Below are 10,373 nucleotides of genomic sequence, written 5' to 3'. Positions count from 1 at the left end.
TTTATATATAACTAAATTTGCTAAAGGGGATTATTTAGTTATTTTTATCAATTAAACATTAATATCAAGAGCACAGCGATGCTGGGCCAAAATGCCACTATGTCAAAGTACGTGTTTTCTTACAACACTAATTTGCCCTTTAGTAAAAATTATCCAGGGTTAAAAAAGGACTTTAAAAAATCTTACCTTATAAGTAGATTTGTTTATAAGATTTTATTAAAATTAGCTTCAATGTTACTAATATACGTACACAACGATAAAATTTCCTATCTCCTTTAAACAATATTTTTAGGTAATTTCAAAAGAAAATTAAAGATTTGTGTTCACTTTAAAGTAAAATGCAAAAAAAAAATAGGGGAAAGAAACAGATTGTTAACCCCCTGCTATCTCTCTCAGTTCTAATTAGTTGAGGAAATGAATTTCCTCAATCAAAGACTAAAGTGTTTGCTTTTCAAAGTCTCTGAATTACCATTTGGGCTAAATGAATGACTATTTTAAAACGATCTGTAATCCTGTCTTATTATATCATGCTTTGAAAATCTTTAATATTTAACAAAATTTTCAAATATAAAAATTTCAGGTTCTGATTTAATCTTTCTAACTTTCTTTTTCTGTGAATATACTTTATTTAGTTGTTTTTGTTTGCAACTGAAACTCTGGGAAGTTAAAATTAATATCCTGCAGACATCAGAAAACATTTCAACCTTGTTTTCCACATTGTTCTGCTATGCTTTGGCCGAATAAATCTTTATGAGCTGACTGCCCTCCAGTTTCACACAGATTCTCCTGCCCACAATTTCACCTGGGAAGACCAAGTCCTTGAGGATCACCTCCTGCACAGTTGTCAGAATGTGGCTCTTGGGATGCTTTTGCTTATTTTTTGTGCAGCTTTTTCAAGTAGCCTTAGGCAGAATTCTCCTCTGAGCTATAAAGACAACATGCTTTCCACTGAACTTTTTCTCTAATTCACAAACTAGCTGAACTTGAGATTTTGGAAAGACTTCAGTGGAGGAACAGAAACAAAGATTATAACAGCTTTCTGATGACTACAAATATCAATTTCCTTGGCTGCTGTTATGTTCAGTTTCCCAAGCTGAGCCTTGAGGTCCGAGTTCATCTCCAGCTCCAGAACAGCCTGGGAGATGCCAGACTTGAACTCGTCTGGCTTCCCCCCACTGGGCTTTACCATCTTGGCGCTTGAACTGAACATGGCCTTCTCTTTGCTGAGTACCGGCTTAGGAAGAGGCCCAAGCCTGGCAAAAATTCATCAAATTCTGCTGGTGGAAAGCAAGAGCCTTTCTAATCTTTAAAAACAAAATTAATATTACGTTTCTCTGAAATCCAATGAAACACTGACTCATTTGGTATGGTAAAACACACAGCAACTGGGCTCCGTGGCTCAGCCTGTAATCCCAGCACTTTGGGAGACCAATGCAAGTAGATTGCCTGAGCCCACGGGTTCGAGACCAGCCCGGGCAACTTGGCAAGACCTTGTCTCTACAATAAGTCAAAAATTAGCCCAGTGTGGTAGCGCGCACTTATAGTTCTGGCTACTTGGAAGGCTTAGGCTGAAGGATCACCTGAGCCCTGCAGGTCAATGTGGGGGTCGCTGTGAGCATGCCACTGCACTCCAGTCTGGGCAGCAGAGTGAGACTCCAACTAAAATAACAACAACAACAACAAAAACCACAGGAAGCATTATCAAACAGGAAAGTGTTTAACTTTCCTTAGATTATATTTATGTGTATTACAGACATGTGTTCCAAGACTGTATAACATTCCCATAATTCTGATATGTTCAACTACATGTTGTCAATAGTACTGATTTTTTAATTTTTATTTTAAAGATGTGGGGTACAACTCAGGGCTAGGTATACAAATGGTCATCGTACAGGTAAAGTTTGGCCCTCACTTTGATTCCCACATAACCTGATTTGAGATCAGGTATTATGTTAAGTTGTTAGATGCCACAGAATAATAATCACATTTTCTTGGTCAATTGTGTCTATGGTAGTGCCTGTCTAAGACTTTTGTCACATTATAATTGTTTTATTTTAATTCCTTTCAGGAAGTGGCATATAATCAGCAAAAGGACTCTAACAAGTGCTCTTCAGTGCCAATATATAACATCTTTAAAGGCTGTGCCATTAAACTAAAAAAAACAAAAAACAAAAAACAAACTTCCGGGACTCTTATTAGAAGACTTATGTGGTTATGAGGATTGCTGACCCAATACAGAACAGAAGAAGAATTACAGAGTTAGGCATAAACTGAATTAATGGAAAGCAAATATTCTTTATAATCTTTTTGTTTGAAGTATGGCTGATTCTTTTAGTTATGTTTTTCAGAGGAAAAAAAACATTTTTCTTGGAGCTACTTACAATTTTTAACAAGTGAGTATGCTCTTGTGAGCAATATTTGAAACATATATCTTTCTCTCTACCTAGTTTCTCCAGAATTTGTGAGCTATTTGTGAGGACTAATTTATAGCAGTAAGGCTATTTGCATAAGTTAAATAAGAATCTTTTCTTTTATAACTATGCATTTGGAGATATCAAGGCTTTGTCTGGAATGACATTTCACAGCAGACTGCTTTGAGGATTTAAGATTAAGACCTAAAAGAACTCATTTTTTTTAAAAGCCCTTGGAAAGATGGGTGTGGTGCCTTTTCAACTCAACACAGCTTCTAACCTGTGGTAGATAAAGGAGTTTGCTTATTAACAGTTCCAGGAATCCCAACTTACTTGGAACCTCAAATAGGAATTCACCCAATTCATACAGGTATTTGCAGGCAGATCCTTGGCTGGTCTCAGAGGATTGTGGAGGATCTAATCTGAGATTCTTCATGGAAGAATTTCCAACACAGTCAATTTTTAAAAGCCTACGTGGCAAATTATTGTTGTTGCACTTTGTGCAAATAAGTTATATAAATAAGTTTAAAATTTGTTTTGCAAATAAATTGATCCTACTATGATTTGTCTTTAATAGAAATGGCAGACTTGAGAGAGAAAATTATGTGTCAAAACAAACTATAGTACACCTGTTTTCACATTCTGTTGCTCATTATTTTTGAGTTTTTTATTATTTTCTACAATTTAGACCACATCCTGAAGTCTTTCCTGTTTACAAAATTCCAGACTGTTTTCACATTTTTCTTAAGATTTTCTGACTTGGAATCTTTAGAAATTAAAACTGTACTTTTCTTAAATCTCTATAAACTATTAACAACCTCCAAGCCTGCCTGCTAATATATGGACTTCACAAAAAGTTCACACAAATGCCTGGTTCAAACTACTACCCAGAAAAATCTGATTGCCATTTTAATCTGAGGGTATATCAGAAACTACAAATGCAAATGTATAAACTATTCCAGACATTAATTTTGTTTTTCTTCTGTCTCCATAAAAATGTCTTTTATTAAAGATCTGTTTATCTACATCGTCTATAAGGAAACCAGTCCACCTGCAATACCACCTTCAAATGTAAGACACAGCTGCTTAATGGGACTGGTACAAGTGAAATATGTTCCTTTGTTACCCTTTGCTACTCAGCTTTTAACTCAGTTATTCTCTTTCACAGTCACCAACTTAGCTTTTAATATGTGAGAGGTCTATGGACTTTCTACCCTGACGTACATGTTACTGGACAAGTCAAAGACAATAATTTAAAGAAAATTTATGATAAGACTAAGTGGCTCCATGGCTTTGGATAAGGAGCCCCTGCTTCAGAATCTATTTGGGACACCATTAAAATCTCAATGCCTCTTTTGCTTGAGTTATTCATTTTATTGGATGTATTGTGGTAATTATACTTGTGTTGATTTTCAGCCCATGTCTTTTTAACTGCCTGGTTAAACTCGTTTCTTCCAGAATTAAGCAATTTCATGTCCACATGATAATACTGCAAGGATTCCAATCAGTGCCTCCAACCAGTGCTACCACTGAAACTAACTAGTACGTTTTAGATCAGATAGGGAGAGATTTTTCAATCCCTGGCTAGGTACACCTAAGTCCCTTTTTAGCTTTGAAGAAATTATAGAAGACAAATCTTCTTCCCTCATTACCCAGTTTGACTAAGGGATCAAAAATCTCTGAAAGGGAGAAGTTGAGGCAGGCATAGTTCAGAAGTAATTAGACAGGTTTTATTAGGTAAGTCTGAATTAAAATAGGGTGAGCAATCAGACATCTTTCTTATTGGTACACGACCTTCAACTGACCAACCAGACATACCACATCTGACTCCCTTGAAGGTTGGAATGTGGGTCTACCAGTACAGTAAATTACGGAAACAATAGGGAATTACCCAAAACACAGACATGATGTTCTTTTTTAAAAAGCTCAAATCGAGTTAGACAGTAACTTTCAATTATTTAGAAGATCCCTGTGACCTTAAAAGGTTGAGAGATGGTCATCAATACTCATGACCAGATATCTGCAGCCACCTGCTCTTAGTTCATGGTTTGCTTAACCATTGTTGTAAATGTATAAAAAGCTTCTTGTCAAACACAAGGACATGTCCTTTCTCTTAAAGCATTTATGCTTTTCCTTGAGCATATTCTTTTTAAATAAATTTTTTCTTAAGCTGTACTTTGAACTTGCTCTAAAATTCCTTTCTGTGGCAAAGTCAAATAACCCACAGAGCAACACATCACACCCACCCGGCATAAATACTACTAGAAAATAACCTGTGAAACATGTCCTTATGAAAGGGAAAATAATTTACCTTGCTAAAGATTGGCATTCAGGCCATAAGTGGACTGAAGAAATCTCCCTTAAACACACACTCTTATCATTAGAAATTAATTCTTCACCTCCAAATTAATGAAAACAAAATTATATAATCTAAAATAATACTTCAGCTGGAAAGATTGAACTCTTGTGACATTCTTTTCTTTCTTTCTTTCTTTCTTTCTTTCTTTCTTTTTTTTTTTGGAGTTGGAGTCTCACTCTGTCATCCAGACTGGAGTGCAGTGGCCGCTTCCGGCTACCGCATCCTCCACCTGCTGTGTTCCAGCAATTCGTCCGCCTCAGCCTTCCAGTAGCTGGAACTACAGGTGCACACTACCACGCCCAGCTAATTTTTTGATTTATTGTTGAGATGAGGTCTCGCCAAGTTGACCAGGAGGGTCTCGAACCCGCGGGCTCAGGCAATTCACTCATCTCAGCCTCCCAAAGCGTGGGATTACAGGCTGAGCCACCAAGCCCGGCTGTGACATTCTTTTCTTCTTGCACAAAGAAATAGAATTTGTGTAGGTGAAGGCTGCTGCTTCATTATTATTCACTATTAGAATGTCTTCTCCGTGTCCTTCTTTAGAATACTAATTATATTCACACACATTAAAATATGCATTTGTAGCTGGATATGGTGGCATGTGCCTGAAATTCCAGTTACTTGGAAGCCTGAGGCAGAAGGATTATCCGAGCCCAGCAGGACAAGGCTGGGGTGACTGCAAGGCTGCACTCCCGCCTGGGCGACAGAACGAGACTCCAACTCAAAATAAATAAACAAATAAATAATAGTAAAAATAAAAGTATGCATTTTAAGCTATTCCTACCAATATTTTTTTTTTCAGTTTGGGTTTCTGTCATCCAAGCTGAAGTGCAGTGGCATGATCATGTCTCACCGCAGCCAGGACAATCTGTGCTCAGGTGATTCTCCCACGTCAGCCTCCTTCACCCAAGACTGCAAGCATGCACCGCCATGCCCCACTAATTTATTTGAACTCCTGGGCTAAAGTGATGTTTCTGCCTTAGCCTCTCAAAGTGCTGGGATTACAAGCAAGAGCCCCCACACCCCACCTATTCCTACAAAACTTTAAAAAGGCATTTTTGGCTGAACTCGGTGGCTCAGCCTGTAATCCCAGCACTTTGGGAGGCCAAGGCGAGTGGATTGCCTGAGCCCGTGGGTTCGAGACTCACTCAGGCAACTTGGAGAGACCTCGCCTCTACAATAAATCAAAAGTTAGCCGGGCATGGTAGCGTGCACCTGTAGTTCCAGCTCCTTGGAAGGCTGAAGTGGAAGGATCGCCTCAACCCATTGGGTCGAGGCGGCGGTGGCCGGGAGTGTGTCACTGCACTCCAGTCTGGGTGACAGAGTGAGACTCCAATTAAAAAAAAAAAAAGCATTTCAAGGAAAAAAGTATGGAGAAAAGCATGCTCTTATTAGAGCATGTAGATTTTAGCTGTGTATATGTATATTTATTAAGAAATTAATCACCGGATGTTTTATGGGAAAGCCTGTCTTTAATAATCTCCTGATCTATTCATCATCAGCAGATGCTCACTCTGGGTGCGACCTGAGTGATTACTCCCAGAAAGTTCATAATTGCAGTAATTAGGGTCACATGACCTGCAGCCTGCTCCAGTTTTAAAAAGGGGCAGAGGTGGTAATGATGGTGCAGATGGCCAACATTAGCATTTGAATGAGCACCAGAGGTCTTGTAGTTGAGCAGAGTTTAAGTTAAATGCACCAGAAAGCAGTGATTGTCCAGTCTCAAACACATGTCAAGTAGTAACTTAAGATCTTCTATTGCCCATTCTGCTCTCCGCAAGAAGGTCCACCTTCCCTTGCAAAGGGCATCTCTGAGTACCACCCCCAACAGTAAGTTTACCCAACAGTAAGTTTACTATGAGTGTGAAGAAGTAGAGTGATAATTTTACTAAAATCTTTCCATTCTAAAGCCTAATCTTTCTTTGTTTTGGAATATACTACCAATATATTAAGAGAAGCCAAAATATCCATTGACTACTTTTCTTTAAAAAAAGATTATTCATTTCATATTGTAAGAACAAATACAAATTTTAAAGTAAGAAATGTAATTCTCCCATCTGAAAACAAGCAAGCATACACAGAAACTTCTTTCTACTCTCCCTTTCTTTTAGAATTGCTTTCTATGCCCTTTTCAAATGTATGTAAATCTCTGTATAAAGGCTAACTAAGCCTCTAGTCAGTCCCAAATAGGCAGTCCCCAACAACTCAGGAATGTTTCCTCAAGGATCTGGGAGCCATTGTTTTGAAATGCAAACATCAAGGGAGACAGCACTCCTATCTCCCAGTGCCCTGGGGAGGATAGGAACCTAAGCTTGGTGAGATCCTTTCTCCAAGTGGCAAACTTGCCTGTCATGAGGATATGAGAAATTTGTTTCTCCCTGGATAAAGCCAATTGGCTAACAAAAATGATCACTCCAATTACCAGATGACTTTAGGACGGTGCTGTCAAGTCATCTTACTTGAGGGATAGTTATTGTTTTTCTTGAAAGAGTGTATAAAACCCCACACTTGGCTATATCTGCTTGGCTGAATAAAAGGCTAAGATTTCTTTTGATCTTTACAATCTCTTAGTGGATTGCCTGTGAAATGCATCACATTCTGACTTAAGGCATATTGAATAATAAAAGCGTTCCCTTTTTCTACTGCCGTGGTGGAAAGAATTTCTGGGTGAGGAGAAGATTTTACTTTTAATTACATTTCCCCAACATTTTGATTCTCTCTGTAATAGAGAAGTTTTAGATATTTCACAAAGGATGTAAATGGTAAAATTCCAAGTTTCCTGTGTGAAATTTTAATAAAGAGATATAGTAGTTAATTTTACTAATCCATTTATCCTTAATTATAAACAAGCTTGTTAATATTGACACAAAAATAAAATTATTATAGATATCAAGTGTTCGTTGGAACATTTAGTTCCCTTGTGTTGAAATACTGTTTATTTTTTCTTTCCATAAAACTTAAGAAGAAAATATAATTTTATTAAAGGAAGCTTTTGGGACAGACATTCACACTGATGGTTCTCTATGCACCTCTTCTGTGCGCACAAAGAGAGCATGAAAAATCTCATGACAGCCTGGGTTTCTGCTCACAGTTTAAAAGGTACACATAGTAGTTGTTCAACAAATAATTGTGGGGGGGAAATGTGGAAGACTAGGACAGAAGGAGGGAGAGGAGTATTCTAAAGCAAACCTGTCCTGTCCCTGTTCAGGTGACCTAACTTCCCAGTCTGCATTCCCTTCCTTGTACCTTTGGCTTCCATAGACCCCTTTCAAGAGATGTTCTTTCTATACTTCTTACTGGCTACTGTGCCTATTTCAATTCTATTCACCTATAATTCAATTCTATTCATATCTTCTCCAGATGAAAAGTCTTTTTTTTTTTTTTAATGTGGTCCCTCTAAATCACAGGGAGTCATATCTTCTCCAGAGCACTCTACAAAGTTATGCTTATACTTAGTATTGGATTGTATGGTTATGTGTTAGTTACTATTTATATGCATTAGTTTTCCCTTTCCTTAATTTGACTGTAAGTTATTGCAGAGCAAAGCTAACATGTTTAATACCCCTAAAGCATCCACAGAATCTGGTTTTCAAATAAGTGCAATCTCACTACCTGACTTATGAATAAGTAAGAACTGCACCTTTTCATGTGGGTTTACTTCATATAATCAAAGATTTAATTACGAAAGTACAGATAGCAAACTGTGACTTACGAATACTATCACTTATAAATTATCTTTCCCCAGTAAAAATGCATGCCCATAAAACTATGAGACCAAAAAATATAATTTGGTTTTTCCAAAGTCTGAGCTAGGCAAAAATGGGCTGTTTTACTTTTTATATTTTGTTTTATTTAAAAATAAATTTACTTTAAAAATATTTTATTAAATTAAAAAATAATTCTGCTTAGCTATCAGACATTTACCTTGTGGCTAGGATTTCTTGACACAAACTTTTCTTTTGAGGGCATACTACTTCTCCCTGACTGCTCCCACTGCCTTTCCACCCTGTGAAGTGCTACTTGTTAGCTGATGACTCCTACATCCAAGTAAATGGTATACTGTTTGAATATCTGAGTGGGATACCACTTATGGCCATGTTAAAATGATGAAATGAAGAGATAAGTATGAAACCCAACTACTATGTGGGCTTTATGAGCTAGATAATGAACTTGTTCAATTATCTCTAAGCAATCCATGTCATTTAAATGAAGACGATACTATGTTTAATAAAGGGAAAGCATTTACTTGAGAAAACTTTCTGAAAGCAAAACCAAATAAAGTCACATTTCAAATACTTTTTATGCCTCCTACTGGCATCTTGCCATACATTCTGGTAATAAAGCATATCATATTTCTAAAAGTTTATACACCTTGCAGATTCCAAAGCTAATCAACGAAGAAATTGAAATGTTGCATCATCTTTATGTAAAGGTGAAGCGTTTCCCTGTTTTCTAAACACAAAATTAGAACAACTTTTGCCACTAGATCTCACACTCTCTCTCTGTAATTGAGGACTTTGGTGATCACCAACAAGAAAGTTAACAAAATATAAGAAAATTAACAAATATCTATTCCATCTCTCCAATGTAAAAAGAACACAGCAGTTCCAGGTATGGAGGAAGCAGGAGGATAACGTTTGATAGAGGGAAATATAAACCTTGTAACTCTTCTGGGGGATTTACACTTCTAGTACAAGCATGATCGTTCAAGTAGCATAAATGTTTTGAGATAATTTTAGTAATTATTAACATGGAACAATATGTAATTTCATGTTGCTCAACACTTGCATGAAATAGAAGAAAAGGTAATTTCACTCCACCGACACGCCTATATAGTAGCCTAGCCTGAATATGTAAGTACAACTGCTCTCTGGGTATTAATTTCACTTAATGAAATTAAGTGGCTGCTGGTACATGACTCAAACTCATAGTATAAGATTTACGTTTTAATTTCCAAACAGATAAAACAGGTAGAAAACGCTAAGGGACTCTCTAAATGCAGAGGTCCTTCCCCTTGTCATATCTTAGCCAGATTTAGGATTCAGAGTATTTAAGGGATAAGGGAAAGTTAAAGTGAAATTTGAAAGGGTCTGACCTATAAAATTGCCTATCATGTTAAATATTCTGCTCACTGGCTCAGTTTTTTTCCTCATATTTTCAAACTTCTCTGAAATTTTTAAACAAAAACAAAAGAAAGAAAATAAGAACCACAATTGGAGGAGAGACTTCTTGGAATCTTATTTTCACTAATGGTGAAAATAAAACGGGGGGTTGGAGGACACAACATCAATAAGTGTACCTGATCTCAAACCAGGCAAAGTGTGGACCAAAGAGAGGTCCAAACTTTATGTGTACAATGTCCTCATGTACAACTAATCCTGAATTGTACCCTACATCTTTAAAAAATATATATATTTTTTTAAAGTGAAATCCTCACTTCCTTCATGAACACACTTAAAAGAAAAAAAAATCCCTGTTGTTTAGTTTATTTACTTCTATGGGGCTGATATTCTTTATGGTTGATTTAAGACCCCTGTAAGATGCCCCCACTGGCGTTTTTATTAAGTGGACTGGCTCTTATTTGCACTGAGTCTTGTATTAGA

At 36.9% G+C, this 10,373-nt stretch overlaps 1 pseudogene; it reads right to left on the bottom strand.

Annotated features, from left to right (window-relative positions):
* Positions 1–624: 624 nt before the first annotated feature.
* On the bottom strand, positions 625–1,210 carry LOC103250027 (annotated as a pseudogene).
* Between the last annotated feature and the right edge of the window lie 9,163 nt (positions 1,211–10,373).

The sequence above is a fragment of the Carlito syrichta genome, unplaced genomic scaffold, assembly GCF_000164805.1.
Source record: "Carlito syrichta isolate Samal-C Ts95f unplaced genomic scaffold, Tarsius_syrichta-2.0.1 Scaffold126439, whole genome shotgun sequence".
In the NCBI taxonomy this organism is placed as follows: domain Eukaryota; kingdom Metazoa; phylum Chordata; class Mammalia; order Primates; family Tarsiidae; genus Carlito; species Carlito syrichta.
The sequence above is the reverse complement of the archived record's forward strand: the minus strand, read 5'-3'. Positions and strand labels throughout refer to the sequence as shown.